The sequence below is a fragment of the Pleurodeles waltl genome, chromosome 1_1 (assembly GCF_031143425.1).
Source record: "Pleurodeles waltl isolate 20211129_DDA chromosome 1_1, aPleWal1.hap1.20221129, whole genome shotgun sequence".
In the NCBI taxonomy this organism is placed as follows: domain Eukaryota; kingdom Metazoa; phylum Chordata; class Amphibia; order Caudata; family Salamandridae; genus Pleurodeles; species Pleurodeles waltl.
In genome coordinates this window covers 757788592-757808119 of record NC_090436.1, presented here as the reverse complement: position 1 = coordinate 757808119, position 19528 = coordinate 757788592, and positions in this window count along the sequence as shown.

Sequence of the window (19528 nt, the reverse complement as noted above, 5' to 3'; positions counted from 1 at the left end):
AATGCACAGGTTTGGTAGGTTTCCCTCGGTGGCGGCTGAGCTACAGGCCAAAATCTACAGGTAGGCACTTTGCAAAAAACACCTCTGTTTTCCTTCACAAATTTGGACGTGTCCACGTTGCGCTTTGGGGCGTTTCCTGTCGCGGGCGCTAGGCCTACCCACACAAGTGAGGTATCATTTTTATCGGGAAACGTGGGGGAACGCTGGGTGGATGGAAATTCGTGGCTCCTCTCAGATTCCAGAACTTTCTGCCACAGAAATGTGAGGAACATGTGTTTTTTTAGCCAAATTTTGAGGTTTGCAAAGGATTCTGGGTAACAGAACCTGGTCCGAGCCACACAAGTCACCCCATCTTATATTCCCCTAGGTCTCTAGTTTTCAGAAATGCACAGGTTTGGTAGGTTTCCCTAGGTGGCGGCTGAGCTACAGGCCAAAATCTACAGGTAGGCACTTTGCAAAAAACACCTCTGTTTTCCTTCACAAATTTGGATGCGTCCACTTTGCGCTTTGGGGCGTTTTCTGTCGCGGGCGCTAGGCCTACCCACACAAGTGAGGTATCATTTTTATCGGGAGACGTGGGGGAACGCTGGGTGGAAGGAAATTTGTGGCTCCTCTCAGATTCAGAACTTTCTGCCACCGAAATGTTAGGAACATGTGTTTTTTTAGCCAAATTTTGAGGTTTGAAAAGGATTCTGGGTAATAGAACCTGGTCCGAGCCACACAAGTCACCCCATCTTGGATTCCCCTAGGTCTCTAGTTTTCAGAAATGCACAGGTTTGGTAGGTTTCCCTAGGTGGCGGCTGAGCTACAAGCCAAAATCTACAGGTAGGCACTTTGCAAAAAACACCTCTGTTTTCCTTCACAAATTTGGATGCGTCCACTTTGCGCTTTGGGGCGTTTTCTGTCACGGGCGCTAGGCCTACCCACATAAGTGAGTTATCATTTTTATCGGGAGACGTGGGGGAATGCTGGTTGGAAGGAAATTCGTGGCTCCTCTCAGATTCCAGAACTTTCTGCCACAGAAATGTGAGGAACATATGTTTTTTTAGCCAAATTTTGAGGTTTGCAAAGGATTCTGGGTAACAGAACCTGGTCCGAGCCACACAAGTCACCCCATCTTGGATTCCCCTAGGTCTCTAGTTTTCAGAAATGCACAGGTTTGGTAGGTTTACCTAGGTGGCGGCTGAGCTACAGGCCAAAATCTACAGGTAGGCACTTTGCAAAAAACACCTCTGTTTTCCTTCACAAATTTGGATGAGTCCACGTTGCGCTTTGGGGCGTTTCCTGTCGCGGGCGCTAGGCCTACCCACACAAGTGAGGTATCATTTTTATCGGGAGACGTGGGGGAACGCTGGGTGGAAGGAAATTCGTGGCTCCTCTCAGATTCCAGAACTTTCTGCCACAGAAATGTGAGGAACATGTGTTTTTTTAGCCAAATTTTGAGGTTTGCAAAGGATTCTGGGTAACAGAACCTTGTCCGAGCCACACAAGTCACCCCATCTTGGATTCCCCTAGGTCTCTAGTTTTCAGAAATGCACAGGTTTGGTAGGTTTCCCTCGGTGGCGGCTGAGCTACAGGCCAAAATCTACAGGTAGGCACTTTGCAAAAAACACCTCTGTTTTCCTTCACAAATTTGGATGTGTCCACGTTGCGCTTTGGGGCGTTTCCTGTCGCGGGCGCTAGGCCTACCCACACAAGTGAGGTATCATTTTTATCGGGAGACGTGGGGGAACGCTGGGTGGATGGAAATTCGTGGCTCCTCTCAGATTCCAGAACTTTCTGCCACAGAAATATGAGGAACATGTGTTTTTTTAGCCAAATTTTGAGGTTTGCAAAGGATTCTGGGTAACAGAACCTGGTCCGATCCACACAAGTCACCCCATCTTTTATTCCCCTAGGTCTCTAGTTTTCAGAAATGCACAGGTTTGGTAGGTTTCCCTAGGTGGCGGCTGAGCTACAGGCCAAAATCTACAGGTAGGCACTTTGCAAAAAACACCTCTGTTTTCCTTCACAAATTTGGATGCGTCCACTTTGCGCTTTGGGGCGTTTTCTGTCGCGGGCGCTAGGCCTACCCACACAAGTGAGGTATCATTTTTATCGGGAGATGTGGGGGAACGCTGGGTGGAAGGAAATTTGTGGCTCCTCTCAGATTCAGAACTTTCTGCCACAGAAATGTTAGGAACATGTGTTTTTTTAGGCAAATTTTGAGGTTTGCAAAGGATTCTGGGTAATAGAACCTGGTCCGAGCCACACAAGTCACCCCATCTTGGATTCCCCTAGGTCTCTAGTTTTCAGAAATGCACAGGTTTGGTAGGTTTCCCTAGGTGGCGGCTGAGCTACAAGCCAAAATCTAGAGGTAGGCACTTTGCAAAAAACACCTCTGCTTCCTTCACAAATTTGGATGCGTCCACTTTGCGCTTTGGGGCGTTTTCTGTCGCGGGCGCTAGGCCTACCCACACAAGTGAGGTATCATTTTTATCGGGAGACGTGGGGGAACGCTGGGTGGAAGGACATTTGTGGCTCCTCTCAGATTCCAGAACTTTCTGCCACAGAAATGTTAGGAACATGTTTTTTTTTTAGCCAAATTTTGAGGTTTGCAAAGGATTCTGGGTAACAGAACCTGGTCCGAGCCACACAAGTCACCCCATCTTGGATTACCCTAGGTCTCTAGTTTTCAGAAATGCACAGGTTTGGTAGGTTTCCCTAGGTGGCGGCTGAGCTACAGGCCAAAATCTACAGGTAGGCACTTTGCAAAAAACACCTCTGTTTTCCTTCACAAATTTGGATGTGTCCACGTTGCGCTTTGGGGCGTTTCCTGTCGCGGGCGCTAGGCCTACCCACACAAGTGAGGTATAATTTTTATCGGGAGACGTGGGGGAACGCTGGGTGGAAGGAAATTTGTGGCTCCTCTCAGATTCCAGAACTTTCTGCCACAGAAATGTTAGGAACATGTGTTTTTTTTAGCCAAATTTTGAGGTTTGCAAAGGATTCTGGGTAACAGAACCTGGTCCGGGCCACACAAGTCACCCCATCTTGGATTACCCTAGGTCTCTAGTTTTCAGAAATGCACAGGTTTGGTAGGTTTCCCTAGGTGGCGGCTGAGCTACAGGCCAAAATCTACAGGTAGGCACTTTGCAAAAAACACCTCTGTTTTCCTTCAAAAATTTGGCTGTGTCCACGTTGCGCTTTGGGGCGTTTCCTGTCACGGGCGCTAGGCCTACGCACACAAGTGAGGTATCATTTTTATCGGGAGACGTGGGGGAACGCTGGGTGGAAGGAAATTCGTGGCTCCTCTCAGATTCCAGAACTTTCTGCCACAGAAATGTGAGGAACATGTGTTTTTTTAGCCAAATTTTGAGGTTTGCAAAGGATTCTGGGTAACAGAACTTGGTCCGAGCCACACAAGTCACCCCATCTTGGATTACCCTAGGTCTCTAGTTTTCAGAAATGCACAGGTTTGGTAGGTTTCCCTAGGTGGCGGCTGAGCTACAGGCCAAAATCTACAGGTAGGCACTTTGCAAGAAAACTCCTCTGTTTTCCTTCACAAATTTGGATGTGTCCACGTTGCGCTTTGGGGCGTCTTCTGTCGCGGGCACTAGGCCTACCCACACAAGTGAGGTATCATTTTTATCGGGAGACGTGGGGGAACGCTGGGTGGAAGGAAATTCGTGGCTCTTCTCAGATTCCAGAACTTTCTGCCACAGAAATGTGAGGAACATGTGTTTTTTTAGCCAAATTTTGAGGTTTGCAAAGGATTCTGGGTAACAGAACCTGGTCCGAGCCACACAAGTCACCCCATCTTGGATTCCCCTAGATCTCTAGTTTTCAGAAATGCACAGGTTTGGTAGGTGTCCCTAGGTGGCGGCTGAGCTACAAGCCAAAATCTACAGGTAGGCACTTTCCAAAAAACACCTCTGTTTTCCTTCACAAATTTGGATGCGTCCACTTTGCGCTTTCTGGCGTTTTCTGTCGCGGGCGCTAGGCATACCCACACAAGTGAGTTATCATTTTTATCGGGAGACGTGGGGGAACGCTGGGTGGAAGGAAATTTGTGGCTCCTCTCAGATTCCAGAACTTTCTGCCACAGAAATGTTAGGAACATGTGTTTTTTTAGCCAAATTTTGAGGTTTGCAAAGGATTATGGGTAACAGAACCTGGTCGGAGCCACACAAGTCACCCCATCTTGGATTCCCCTAGGTCTCTAGTTTTCAGAAATGCACAGGTTTGGTAGGTTTCCCTAGCTGGCGGCTGAGCTACAGGCCAAAATCTACAGGTAGGCACTTTGCAAAAAACACCTCTGTTTTCCTTCAAAAATTTGGCTGTGTCTACGTTGCGCTTTGGGGCGTTTCCTGTCTCGGGCACTAGGCCTACGCACACAAGTGAGGTATCATTTTTATCGGGAGACGTGGGGGAACGCTGGGTGGAAGGAAATTCGTGGCTCCTCATAGATTCCAGAACTTTCTGCCACAGAAATGTGAGGAACATGTGTTTTTTTAGCCAAATTTTGAGGTTTGCAAAGGATTCTGGGTAACAGAACCTGGTCCGATCCACACAAGTCACCCCATCTTATATTCCCCTAGGTCTCTAGTTTTCAGAAATGCACAGGTTTGGTAGTTTTCCCTAGGTGGCGGCTGAGCTACAGGCCAAAATCTACAGGTAGGCACTTTGCAAAAAACACCTCTGTTTTCCTTCACAAATTTGGATGCGTCCACTTTGCGCTTTGGGGCGTTTTCTGTCGCGGGCGCTAGGCCTACCCACACAAGTGAGGTATCATTTTTATCGGGAGATGTGGGGGAACGCTGGGTGGAAGGAAATTTGTGGCTCCTCTCAGATTCAGAACTTTCTGCCACAGAAATGTTAGGAACATGTGTTTTTTTTAGCCAAATTTTGAGGTTTGCAAAGGATTCTGGGTAATAGAACCTGATCCGAGCCACACAAGTCACCCCATCTTGGATTCCCCTAGGTCTCTAGTTTTCAGAAATGCACAGGTTTGGTAGGTTTCCCTAGGTGGCGGCTGAGCTACAAGCCAAAATCTAGAGGTAGGCACTTTGCAAAAAACACCTCTGTTTTCCTTCACAAATTTGGATGCGTCCACTTTGCGCTTTGGGGCGTTTTCTGTCGCGGGCGCTAGGCCTACCCACACAAGTGAGGTATCATTTTTATCGGGAGACGTGGGGGAACGCTGGGTGGAAGGACATTTGTGGCTCCTCTCAGATTCCAGAACTTTCTGCCACAGAAATGTTAGGAACATGTGTTTTTTTAGCCAAATTTTGAGGTTTGCAAAGGATTCTGGGTAACAGAACCTGGTCCGAGCCACACAAGTCACCCCATCTTGGATTACCCTAGGTCTCTAGTTTTCAGAAATGCATAGGTTTGGTAGGTTTCCCTAGGTGGCGGCTGAGCTACAGGCCAAAATCTACAGGTAGGCACTTTGCAAAAAACACCTCTGTTTTCCTTCACAAATTTGGATGTGTCCACGTTGCGCTTTGGGGCGTTTCCTGTCGCGGGCGCTAGGCCTACCCACACAAGTGAGGTATAATTTTTATCGGGAGACGTGGGGGAACGCTGGGTGGAAGGAAATTTGTGGCTCCTCTCAGATTCCAGAAATTTCTGCCACAGAAATGTTAGGAACATGTGTTTTTTTAGCCAAATTTTGAGGTTTGCAAAGGATTCTGGGTAACAGAACCTGGTCCGGGCCACACAAGTCACCCCATCTTGGATTACCCTAGGTCTCTAGTTTTCAGAAATGCACAGGTTTGGTAGGTTTCCCTAGGTGGCGGCTGAGCTACAGGCCAAAATCTACAGGTAGGCACTTTGCAAAAAACACCTCTGTTTTCCTTCAAAAATTTGGCTGTGTCCACGTTGCGCTTTGGGGCGTTTCCTGTCACGGGCGCTAGGCCTACGCACACAAGTGAGGTATCATTTTTATCGGGAGACGTGGGGGAACGCTGGGTGGAAGGAAATTCGTGGCTCCTCTCAGATTCCAGAACTTTCTGCCACAGAAATGTGAGGAACATGTGTTTTTTTAGCCAAATTTTGAGGTTTGCAAAGGATTCTGGGTAACAGAACCTGGTCCGAGCCACACAAGTCACCCCATCTTGGATTACCCTAGGTCTCTAGTTTTCAGAAATGCACAGGTTTGGTAGGTTTCCCTAGTTGGCGGCTGAGCTACAGGCCAAAATCTACAGGTAGGCACTTTGCAAGAAAACTCCTCTGTTTTCCTTCACAAATTTGGATGTGTCCACGTTGCGCTTTGGGGCGTTTCCTGTCGCGGGCGCTAGGCTTACCCACACAAGTGAGGTATAATTTTTATCGGGAGACGTGGGGGAACGCTGGGTGGAAGGAAATTTGTGGCTCCTCTCAGATTCCAGAACTTTCTGCCACAGAAATGTTAGGAACATGTGTTTTTTTTGCCAAATTTTTAGGTTTGCAAAGGATTCTGGGTAACAGAACCTGGTCCGAGCCACACAAGTCACCCCATCTTGGATTCCCCTAGGTCTCTAGTTTTCAGAAATGCACAGGTTTGGTAGGTTTCCCTCGGTGGCGGCTGAGCTACAAGCCAAAATCTACAGGTAGGCACTTTGCAAAAAACACCTCTGTTTTCCTTCACAAATTTGGATGCGTCCACTTTGCGCTTTGGGGCGTCTTCTGTCGCGGGCGCTAGGCCTACCCACACAAGTGAGGTATCATTTTTATCGGGAGATGTGGGGGAACGCTGGGTGGAAGGAAATTTGTGGCTCTTCTCAGATTCCAGAACTTTCTGCCACAGAAATGTGAGGAACATGTGTTTTTTTAGCCAAATTTTGAGGTTTGCAAAGGATTCTGGGTAACAGAACCTGGTCCGAGCCACACAAGTCACCCCATCTTGGATTCCCCTAGATCTCTAGTTTTCAGAAATGCAGAGGTTTGGTAGGTGTCCCTAGGTGGCGGCTGAGCTACAAGCCAAAATCTACAGGTAGGCACTTTCCAAAAAACACCTCTGTTTTCCTTCACAAATTTGGATGCGTCCACTTTGCGCTTTCGGGCGTTTTCTGTCGCGGGCGCTAGGCCTACCCACACAAGTGAGGTATCATTTTTATCGGGAGACGTGGGGGAACGCTGGGTGGAAGGAAATTTGTGGCTCCTCTCAGATTCCAGAACTTTCTGCCACAGAAATGTTAGGAACATGTGTTTTTTTAGCCAAATTTTGAGGTTTGCAAAGGATTCTGGGTAACAGAACCTGGTCCGAGCCACACAAGTCACCCCATCTTGGATTCCCCAAGGTCTCTAGTTTTCATAAATGCACAGGTTTGGTAGGTTTCCCTAGGTGGCGGCTGAGCTACAGGCCAAAATCTACAGGTAGGCACTTTGCAAAAAACACCTCTGTTTTCCTTCACAAATTTGGATGCGTCCACTTTGCGCTTTGGGGCGTCTTCTGTCGCGGGCACTAGGCCTACCCACACAAGTGAGGTATCATTTTTATCGGGAGACGTGGGGGAACGCTGGGTGGAAGGAAATTCGTGGCTCTTCTCAGATTCCAGAACTTTCTGCCACAGAAATGTGAGGAACATGTGTTTTTTTAGCCAAATTTTGAGGTTTGCAAAGGATTCTGGGTAACAGAACCTGGTCCGAGCCACACAAGTCACCCCATCTTGGATTCCCCTAGATCTCTAGTTTTCAGAAATGCACAGGTTTGGTAGGTGTCCCTAGGTGGCGGCTGAGCTACAAGCCAAAATCTACAGGTAGGCACTTTCCAAAAAACACCTCTGTTTTCCTTCACAAATTTGGATGCGTCCACTTTGCGCTTTCGGGCGTTTTCTGTCGCGGGCGCTAGGCATACCCACACAAGTGAGTTATCATTTTTATCGGGAGACGTGGGGGAACGCTGGGTGGAAGGAAATTTGTGGCTCCTCTCAGATTCCAGAACTTTCTGCCACAGAAATGTTAGGAACATGTGTTTTTTTAGCCAAATTTTGAGGTTTGCAAAGGATTATGGGTAACAGAACCTGGTCGGAGCCACACAAATCACCCCATCTTGGATTCCCCTAGGTCTCTAGTTTTCAGAAATGCACAGGTTTGGTAGGTTTCCCTAGCTGGCGGCTGAGCTACAGGCCAAAATCTACAGGTAGGCACTTTGCAAAAAACACCTCTGTTTTCCTTCAAAAATTTGGCTGTGTCTACGTTGCGCTTTGGGGCGTTTCCTGTCTCGGGCACTAGGCCTACGCACACAAGTGAGGTATCATTTTTATCGGGAGACGTGGGGGAACGCTGGGTGGAAGGAAATTCGTGGCTCCTCATAGATTCCAGAACTTTCTGCCACAGAAATGTGAGGAACATGTGTTTTTTTAGCCAAATTTTGAGGTTTGCAAAGGATTCTGGGTAACAGAACCTGGTCCGAGCCACACAAGTCACCCCATCTTGGATTCCCCTAGGTCTCTAGTTTTCAGAAATGCACAGGTTTGGTAGGTTTCCCTCGGTGGCGGCTGAGCTACAAGCCAAAATCTACAGGTAGGCACTTTGCAAAAAACACCTCTGTTTTCCTTCACAAATTTGGATGCGTCCACTTTGCGCTTTGGGGCGTCTTCTGTCGCGGGCGCTAGGCCTACCCACACAAGTGAGGTATCATTTTTATCGGGAGATGTGGGGGAACGCTGGGTGGAAGGAAATTTGTGGCTCCTCTCAGATTCCAGAACTTTCTGCCACAGAAATGTTAGGAACATGTGTTTTTTTAGCCAAATTTTGAGGTTTGCAAAGGATTCTGGGTAACAGAACCTGGTCCGAGCCACACAAGTCACCCCATCTTGGATTCCCCAAGGTCTCTAGTTTTCAGAAATGCACAGGTTTGGTAGGTTTCCCTAGGTGGCGGCTGAGCTACAGGCCAAAATCTACAGGTAGGCACTTTGCAAAAAACACCTCTGTTTTCCTTCAAAAATTTGGCTGTGTCCACATTGCGCTTTGGGGCGTTTCCTGTCACGGGCGCTGGGCCTACGCACACAAGTGAGGTATCATTTTTATCGGGAGACGTGGGGGAACGCTGGGTGGAAGGAAATTCGTGGCTCTTCTCAGATTCCAGAACTTTCTGCCACAGAAATGTGAGGAACATGTGTTTTTTTAGCCAAATTTTGAGGTTTGCAAAGGATTCTGGGTAACAGAACCTGGTCCGAGCCACACAAGTCACCCCATCTTGGATTCCCCTAGATCTCTAGTTTTCAGAAATGCAGAGGTTTGGTAGGTGTCCCTAGGTGGCGGCTGAGCTACAAGCCAAAATCTACAGGTAGGCACTTTCCAAAAAACACCTCTGTTTTCCTTCACAAATTTGGATGCGTCCACTTTGCGCTTTCGGGCGTTTTCTGTCGCGGGCGCTAGGCCTACCCACACAAGTGAGGTATCATTTTTATCGGGAGACGTGGGGGAACGCTGGGTGGAAGGAAATTTGTGGCTCCTCTCAGATTCCAGAACTTTCTGCCACAGAAATGTTAGGAACATGTGTTTTTTTAGCCAAATTTTGAGGTTTGCAAAGGATTCTGGGTAACAGAACCTGGTCCGAGCCACACAAGTCACCCCATCTTGGATTCCCCAAGGTCTCTAGTTTTCATAAATGCACAGGTTTGGTAGGTTTCCCTAGGTGGCGGCTGAGCTACAGGCCAAAATCTACAGGTAGGCACTTTGCAAAAAACACCTCTGTTTTCCTTCACAAATTTGGATGCGTCCACTTTGCGCTTTGGGGCGTCTTCTGTCGCGGGCACTAGGCCTACCCACACAAGTGAGGTATCATTTTTATCGGGAGACGTGGGGGAACGCTGGGTGGAAGGAAATTCGTGGCTCTTCTCAGATTCCAGAACTTTCTGCCACAGAAATGTGAGGAACATGTGTTTTTTTAGCCAAATTTTGAGGTTTGCAAAGGATTCTGGGTAACAGAACCTGGTCCGAGCCACACAAGTCACCCCATCTTGGATTCCCCTAGATCTCTAGTTTTCAGAAATGCACAGGTTTGGTAGGTGTCCCTAGGTGGCGGCTGAGCTACAAGCCAAAATCTACAGGTAGGCACTTTCCAAAAAACACCTCTGTTTTCCTTCACAAATTTGGATGCGTCCACTTTGCGCTTTCGGGCGTTTTCTGTCGCGGGCGCTAGGCATACCCACACAAGTGAGTTATCATTTTTATCGGGAGACGTGGGGGAACGCTGGGTGGAAGGAAATTTGTGGCTCCTCTCAGATTCCAGAACTTTCTGCCACAGAAATGTTAGGAACATGTGTTTTTTTAGCCAAATTTTGAGGTTTGCAAAGGATTATGGGTAACAGAACCTGGTCGGAGCCACACAAATCACCCCATCTTGGATTCCCCTAGGTCTCTAGTTTTCAGAAATGCACAGGTTTGGTAGGTTTCCCTAGCTGGCGGCTGAGCTACAGGCCAAAATCTACAGGTAGGCACTTTGCAAAAAACACCTCTGTTTTCCTTCAAAAATTTGGCTGTGTCTACGTTGCGCTTTGGGGCGTTTCCTGTCTCGGGCACTAGGCCTACGCACACAAGTGAGGTATCATTTTTATCGGGAGACGTGGGGGAACGCTGGGTGGAAGGAAATTCGTGGCTCCTCATAGATTCCAGAACTTTCTGCCACAGAAATGTGAGGAACATGTGTTTTTTTAGCCAAATTTTGAGGTTTGCAAAGGATTCTGGGTAACAGAACCTGGTCCGATCCACACAAGTCACCCCATCTTATATTCCCCTAGGTCTCTAGTTTTCAGAAATGCACAGGTTTGGTAGTTTTCCCTAGGTGGCGGCTGAGCTACAGGCCAAAATCTACAGGTAGGCACTTTGCAAAAAACACCTCTGTTTTCCTTCACAAATTTGGATGCGTCCACTTTGCGCTTTGGGGCGTTTTCTGTCGCGGGCGCTAGGCCTACCCACACAAGTGAGGTATCATTTTTATCGGGAGATGTGGGGGAACGCTGGGTGGAAGGAAATTTGTGGCTCCTCTCAGATTCAGAACTTTCTGCCACAGAAATGTTAGGAACATGTGTTTTTTTAGCCAAATTTTGAGGTTTGCAAAGGATTCTGGGTAATAGAACCTGATCCGAGCCACACAAGTCACCCCATCTTGGATTCCCCTAGGTCTCTAGTTTTCAGAAATGCACAGGTTTGGTAGGTTTCCCTAGGTGGCGGCTGAGCTACAAGCCAAAATCTAGAGGTAGGCACTTTGCAAAAAACACCTCTGTTTTCCTTCACAAATTTGGATGCGTCCACTTTGCGCTTTGGGGCGTTTTCTGTCGCGGGCGCTAGGCCTACCCACACAAGTGAGGTATCATTTTTATCGGGAGACGTGGGGGAACGCTGGGTGGAAGGACATTTGTGGCTCCTCTCAGATTCCAGAACTTTCTGCCACAGAAATGTTAGGAACATGTGTTTTTTTAGCCAAATTTTGAGGTTTGCAAAGGATTCTGGGTAACAGAACCTGGTCCGAGCCACACAAGTCACCCCATCTTGGATTACCCTAGGTCTCTAGTTTTCAGAAATGCATAGGTTTGGTAGGTTTCCCTAGGTGGCGGCTGAGCTACAGGCCAAAATCTACAGGTAGGCACTTTGCAAAAAACACCTCTGTTTTCCTTCACAAATTTGGATGTGTCCACGTTGCGCTTTGGGGCGTTTCCTGTCGCGGGCGCTAGGCCTACCCACACAAGTGAGGTATAATTTTTATCGGGAGACGTGGGGGAACGCTGGGTGGAAGGAAATTTGTGGCTCCTCTCAGATTCCAGAAATTTCTGCCACAGAAATGTTAGGAACATGTGTTTTTTTAGCCAAATTTTGAGGTTTGCAAAGGATTCTGGGTAACAGAACCTGGTCCGGGCCACACAAGTCACCCCATCTTGGATTACCCTAGGTCTCTAGTTTTCAGAAATGCACAGGTTTGGTAGGTTTCCCTAGGTGGCGGCTGAGCTACAGGCCAAAATCTACAGGTAGGCACTTTGCAAAAAACACCTCTGTTTTCCTTCAAAAATTTGGCTGTGTCCACGTTGCGCTTTGGGGCGTTTCCTGTCACGGGCGCTAGGCCTACGCACACAAGTGAGGTATCATTTTTATCGGGAGACGTGGGGGAACGCTGGGTGGAAGGAAATTCGTGGCTCCTCTCAGATTCCAGAACTTTCTGCCACAGAAATGTGAGGAACATGTGTTTTTTTAGCCAAATTTTGAGGTTTGCAAAGGATTCTGGGTAACAGAACCTGGTCCGAGCCACACAAGTCACCCCATCTTGGATTACCCTAGGTCTCTAGTTTTCAGAAATGCACAGGTTTGGTAGGTTTCCCTAGTTGGCGGCTGAGCTACAGGCCAAAATCTACAGGTAGGCACTTTGCAAGAAAACTCCTCTGTTTTCCTTCACAAATTTGGATGTGTCCACGTTGCGCTTTGGGGCGTTTCCTGTCGCGGGCGCTAGGCTTACCCACACAAGTGAGGTATAATTTTTATCGGGAGACGTGGGGGAACGCTGGGTGGAAGGAAATTTGTGGCTCCTCTCAGATTCCAGAACTTTCTGCCACAGAAATGTTAGGAACATGTGTTTTTTTTGCCAAATTTTTAGGTTTGCAAAGGATTCTGGGTAACAGAACCTGGTCCGAGCCACACAAGTCACCCCATCTTGGATTCCCCTAGGTCTCTAGTTTTCAGAAATGCACAGGTTTGGTAGGTTTCCCTCGGTGGCGGCTGAGCTACAAGCCAAAATCTACAGGTAGGCACTTTGCAAAAAACACCTCTGTTTTCCTTCACAAATTTGGATGCGTCCACTTTGCGCTTTGGGGCGTCTTCTGTCGCGGGCGCTAGGCCTACCCACACAAGTGAGGTATCATTTTTATCGGGAGATGTGGGGGAACGCTGGGTGGAAGGAAATTTGTGGCTCCTCTCAGATTCCAGAACTTTCTGCCACAGAAATGTTAGGAACATGTGTTTTTTTAGCCAAATTTTGAGGTTTGCAAAGGATTCTGGGTAACAGAACCTGGTCCGAGCCACACAAGTCACCCCATCTTGGATTCCCCAAGGTCTCTAGTTTTCAGAAATGCACAGGTTTGGTAGGTTTCCCTAGGTGGCGGCTGAGCTACAGGCCAAAATCTACAGGTAGGCACTTTGCAAAAAACACCTCTGTTTTCCTTCAAAAATTTGGCTGTGTCCACATTGCGCTTTGGGGCGTTTCCTGTCACGGGCGCTGGGCCTACGCACACAAGTGAGGTATCATTTTTATCGGGAGACGTGGGGGAACGCTGGGTGGAAGGAAATTCGTGGCTCTTCTCAGATTCCAGAACTTTCTGCCACAGAAATGTGAGGAACATGTGTTTTTTAAGCCAAATTTTGAGGTTTGCAAAGGATTCTGGGTAACAGAACCTGGTCCGAGCCACACAAGTCACCCCATCTTGGATTCCCCTAGATCTCTAGTTTTCAGAAATGCAGAGGTTTGGTAGGTGTCCCTAGGTGGCGGCTGAGCTACAAGCCAAAATCTACAGGTAGGCACTTTCCAAAAAACACCTCTGTTTTCCTTCACAAATTTGGATGCGTCCACTTTGCGCTTTCGGGCGTTTTCTGTCGCGGGCGCTAGGCCTACCCACACAAGTGAGGTATCATTTTTATCGGGAGACGTGGGGGAACGCTGGGTGGAAGGAAATTTGTGGCTCCTCTCAGATTCCAGAACTTTCTGCCACAGAAATGTTAGGAACATGTGTTTTTTTAGCCAAATTTTGAGGTTTGCAAAGGATTCTGGGTAACAGAACCTGGTCCGAGCCACACAAGTCACCCCATCTTGGATTCCCCAAGGTCTCTAGTTTTCATAAATGCACAGGTTTGGTAGGTTTCCCTAGGTGGCGGCTGAGCTACAGGCCAAAATCTACAGGTAGGCACTTTGCAAAAAACACCTCTGTTTTCCTTCAAAAATTTGGCTGTGTCCACATTGCGCTTTGGGGCGTTTCCTGTCACGGGCGCTAGGCCAACGCACACAAGTGAGGTATCATTTTTATCGGGAGACGTGGGGGAACGCTGGGTGGAAGGAAATTCGTGGCTCCTCTCAGATTCCAGAACTTTCTGCCACAGAAATGTGAGGAACATGTGTTTTTTTAGCCAAATTTTGAGGTTTGCAAAGGATTATGGGTAACAGAACCTGGTCCGAGCCACACAAGTCACCCCATCTTGGATTCTTCTAGGTCTCTAGTTTTCAGAAATGCACAGGTTTGGTAGGTTTCCCTAGGTGGCGGCTGAGCTACAGTCCAAAATCTACAGGTAGGCACTTTGCAAAAAACACCTCTGTTTTCCTTCAAAAATTTGGATGTGTCCACGTTGCGCTTTGGGGCGTTTCCTGTCACGGGCGCTAGGCCTACGCACACAAGTGAGGTATCATTTTTATCGGGAGACGTGGGGGAACGCTGGGTGGAAGGAAATTCGTGGCTCCTCTCAGATTCCAGAACTTTCTGCCACAGAAATGTGAGGAACATGTGTTTTTTTAGCCAAATTTTGAGGTTTGCAAAGGATTCTGGGTAACAGAACCTGGTCCGAGCCACACAAGTCACCCCATCTTGGATTCCCCTAGGTCTCTAGTTTTCAGAAATGCACAGGTTTGGTAGGTTTCCCTAGGTGGCGGCTGAGCTACAAGCCAAAATCTACAGGTAGGCACTTTGCAAAAAACACCTCTGTTTTCCTTCACAAATTTGGATGCGTCCACTTTGCGCTTTGGGGCGTTTTCTGTCGCGGGCGCTAGGCCTACCCACACAAGTGAGGTATCATTTTTATCGGGAGACGTGGGGGAATGCTGGTTGGAAGGAAATTCGTGGCTCCTCTCAGATTCCAGAACTTTCTGCCACAGAAATGTGAGGAACATGTGTTTTTTTAGCCAAATTTTGAGGTTTGCAAAGGATTCTGGGTAACAGAACCTGGTCCGAGCCACACAAGTCACCCCATCTTGGATTCCCCTAGGTCTCTAGTTTTCAGAAATGCACAGGTTTGGTAGGTTTACCTAGGTGGCGGCTGAGCTACAGGCCAAAATCTACAGGTAGGCACTTTGCAAAAAACACCTCTGTTTTCCTTCACAAATTTGGATGTGTCCACGTTGTGCTTTGGGGCGTTTCCTGTCGCGGGCACTAGGCCTACCCACACAAGTGAGGTATCATTTTTATCGGGAGACGTGGGGGAACGCTGGGTGGAAGGAAATTCGTGGCTCCTCTCAGATTCCAGAACTTTCTGCCACAGAAATGTGAGGAACATGTGTTTTTTTAGCCAAATTTTGAGGTTTGCAAAGGATTCTGGGTAACAGAACCTTGTCCGAGCCACACAAGTCACCCCATCTTGGATTCCCCTAGGTCTCTAGTTTTCAGAAATGCACAGGTTTGGTAGGTTTCCCTCGGTGGCGGCTGAGCTACAGGCCAAAATCTACAGGTAGGCACTTTGCAAAAAACACCTCTGTTTTCCTTCACAAATTTGGATGTGTCCACGTTGCGCTTTGGGGCGTTTCCTGTCGCGGGCGCTAGGCCTACCCACACAAGTGAGGTATCATTTTTATCGGGAGACGTGGGGGAACGCTGGGTGGATGGAAATTCGTGGCTCCTCTCAGATTCCAGAACTTTCTGCCACAGAAATGTGAGGAACATGTGTTTTTTTAGCCAAATTTTGAGGTTTACAAAGGATTCTGGGTAACAGAACCTTGTCCGAGCCACACAAGTCACCCCATCTTGGATTCCCCTAGGTCTCTAGTTTTCAGAAATGCACAGGTTTGGTAGGTTTCCCTCGGTGGCAGCAGAGCTACAGGCCAAAATCGACAGGTAGGCACTTTGCAAAAAACACCTCTGTTTTCCTTCACAAATTTGGATGTGTCCACGTTGCGCTTTGGGGCGTTTCCTGTCGCGGGCGCTAGGCCTACCCACACAAGTGAGGTATCATTTTTATCGGGAGACGTGGGGGAACGCTGGGTGGATGGAAATTCGTGGCTCCTCTCAGATTCCAGAACTTTCTGCCACAGAAATGTGAGGAACATGTGTTTTTTTAGCCAAATTTTGAGGTTTGCAAAGGATTCTGGGTAACAGAACCTGGTCCGAGCCACAAAAGTCACCCCATCTTATATTCCCCTAGGTCGCTAGTTTTCAGAAATGCACAGGTTTGGTAGGTTTCCCTAGGTGGCGGCTGAGCTACAGGCCAAAATCTACAGGTAGGCACTTTGCAAAAAACACCTCTGTTTTCCTTCACAAATTTGGATGCGTCCACTTTGCGCTTTGGGGCGTTTTCTGTCGCGGGCGCTAGGCCTACCCACACAAGTGAGGTATCATTTTTATCGGGAGACGTGGGGGAACGCTGGGTGGAAGGAAATTTGTGGCTCCTCTCAGATTCAGAACTTTCTGCCTCAGAAATGTTAGGAACATGTGTTTTTTTAGCCAAATTTTGAGGTTTGCAAAGGATTCTGGGTAATAGAACCTGGTCCGAGCCACACAAGTCACCCCATCTTGGATTCCCCTAGGTCTCTAGTTTTCAGAAATGCACAGGTTTGGTAGGTTTCCCTAGGTGGCGGCTGAGCTACAGGCCAAAATCTACAGGTAGGCACTTTGCAAAAAACACCTCTGTTTTCCTTCAAAAATTTGGCTGTGTCCACATTGCGCTTTGGGGCATTTCCTGTCACGGGCGCTGGGCCTACGCACACAAGTGAGGTATCATTTTTATCGGGAGACGTGGGGGAACGCTGGGTGGAAAGAAATTCGTGGCTCCTCTCAGATTCCAGAACTTTCTGCCACAGAAATGTGAGGAACATGTGTTTTTTTAGCCAAATTTTGAGTTTTGCAAAGGATTCTGGGTAACAGAACCTCGTCCGAGCCACACAAGTCACCCCATCTTGGATTCCCCTAGGTCTCTAGTTTTCAGAAATGCACAGGTTTGGTAGGTTTCCCTAGGTGGCGGCTGAGCTACAGGCCAAAATCTACAGGTAGGCACTTTGCAAAAAACACCTCTGTTTTCCTTCACAAATTTGGATGTGTCCACGTTGCGCTTTGGGGCGTTTCCTGTCGCGGGCGCTAGGCCTACCCACACAAGTGAGGTATCATTTTTATCGGGAGACGTGGGGGAACGCTGGGTGGAAGGAAATTCGTGGCTCCTCTCAGATTCCAGAACTTTCTGCCACAGAAATGTTAGGAACATGTGTTTTTTTAGCCAAATTTTGAGGTTTGCAAAGGATTCTGGGTAACAGAACCTGGTCCGAGCCACACAAGTCACCCCATCTTGGATTCCCCTAGGTCTCTAGTTTTCAGAAATGCACAGGTTTGGTAGGTTTCCCTAGGTTGCGGCTGAGCTACAAGCCAAAATCTACAGGTAGGCACTTTGCAAAAAACACCTCTGTTTTCCTTCACAAATTTGGATGCGTCCACTTTGCGCTTTGGGGCGTTTTCTGTCGCGGGCGCTAGGCCTACCCACACAAGTGAGGTATAATTTTTATCGGGAGACGTGGGGGAACGCTGGGTGGATGGAAATTCGTGGCTCCTCTCAGATTCCAGAACTTTCTGCCACAGAAATGTGAGGAACATGTGTTTTTTTAGCCAAATTTTGAGGTTTGCAAAGGATTCTGGGTAACAGAACCTGGTCCGATCCACACAAGTCACCCCATCTTATATTCCCCTAGGTCTCTAGTTTTCAGAAATGCACAGGTTTGGTAGGTTTCCCTAGGTGGCGGCTGAGCTACAGGCCAAAATCTACAGGTAGGCACTTTGCAAAAAACACCTCTGTTTTCCTTCACAAATTTGGATGCGTCCACTTTGCGCTTTGGGGCGTTTTCTGTCGCGGGCGCTAGGCCTACCCACACAAGTGAGGTATCATTTTTATCGGGAGATGTGGGGGAACACTGGGTGGAAGGAAATTTGTGGCTCCTCTCAGATTCAGAACTTTCTGCCACAGAAATGTTAGGAACATGTGTTTTTTTAGCCAAATTTTGAGGTTTGCAAAGGATTCTGGGTAATAGAACCTGGTCCGAGCCACACAAGTCACCCCATCTTGGATTCCCCTAGGTCTCTAGTTTTCAGAAATGCACAGGTTTGGTAGGTTTCCCTAGGTGGCGGCTGAGCTACAAGCCAAAATCTACAGGTAGGCACTTTCCAAAAAACACCTCTGTTTTCCTTCACAAATTTGGATGCGTCCACTTTGCGCTTTGGGGCGTTTTCTGTCGCGGGCGCTAGGCCTACCCACACAAGTGAGGTATCATTTTTATCGGGAGACGTGGGGGAACGCTGGGTGGAAGGACATTTGTGGCTCCTCTCAGATTCCAGAACTTTCTGCCACAGAAATGTTAGGAACATGTGTTTTTTTAGCCAAATTTTGAGGTTTGCAAAGGATTCTGGGTAACAGAACCTGGTCCGAGCCACACAAGTCACCCCATCTTGGATTACCCTAGGTCTCTAGTTTTCAGAAATGCACAGGTTTGGTAGGTTTCCCTAGGTGGCGGCTGAGCTACAGGCCAAAATCTACAGGTAGGCACTTTGCAAAAAACACCTCTGTTTTCCTTCACAAATTTGGATGTGTCCACGTTGCGCTTTGGGGCGTTTCCTGTCGCGGGCGCTAGGCCTACCCACACAAGTGAGGTATAATTTTTATCGGGAGACGTGGGGGAACGCTGGGTGGAAGGAAATTTGTGGCTCCTTTCAGATTCCAGAACTTTCTGCCACAGAAATGTTAGGAACATGTGTTTTTTTAGCCAAATTTTGAGGTTTGCAAAGGATTCTGGGTAACAGAACCTGGTCCGGGCCACACAAGTCACCCCATCTTGGATTACCCTAGGTCTCTAGTTTTCAGAAATGCACAGGTTTGGTAGGTTTCCCTAGGTGGCGGCTGAGCTACAGGCCAAAATCTACAGGTAGGCACTTTGCAAAAAACACCTCTGTTTTCCTTCAAAAATTTGGCTGTGTCCACGTTGCGCTTTGGGGCGTTTCCTGTCACGGGCGCTAGGCCTACGCACACAAGTGAGGTATCATTTTTATCGGGAGACGTGGGGGAACGCTGGGTGGAAGGAAATTCGTGGCTCCTCTCAGATTCCAGAACTTTCTGCCACAGAAATGTGAGGAACATGTGTTTTTTTAGCCAAATTTTGAGGTTTGCAAAGGATTCTGGGTAACAGAACCTGGTCCGAGCCACACAAGTCACCCCATCTTGGATTACCCTAGGTCTCTAGTTTTCAGAAATGCACAGGTTTGGTAGGTTTCCCTAGGTGGCGGCTGAGCTACAGGCCAAAATCTACAGGTAGGCACTTTGCAAGAAAACTCCTCTGTTTTCCTTCACAAATTTGGATGTGTCCACGTTGCGCTTTGGGGCGTTTCCTGTCGCGGGCGCTAGGCCTACCCACACAAGTGAGGTATAATTTTTATCGGGAGACGTGGGGGAACGCTGGGTGGAAGGAAATTTGTGGCTCCTCTCAGATTCCAGAACTTTCTGCCACAGAAATGTTAGGAACATGTGTTTTTTTTGCCAAATTTTTAGGTTTGCAAAGGATTCTGGGTAACAGAACCTGGTCCGAGCCACACAAGTCACCCCATCTTGGATTCCCCTAGGTCTCTAGTTT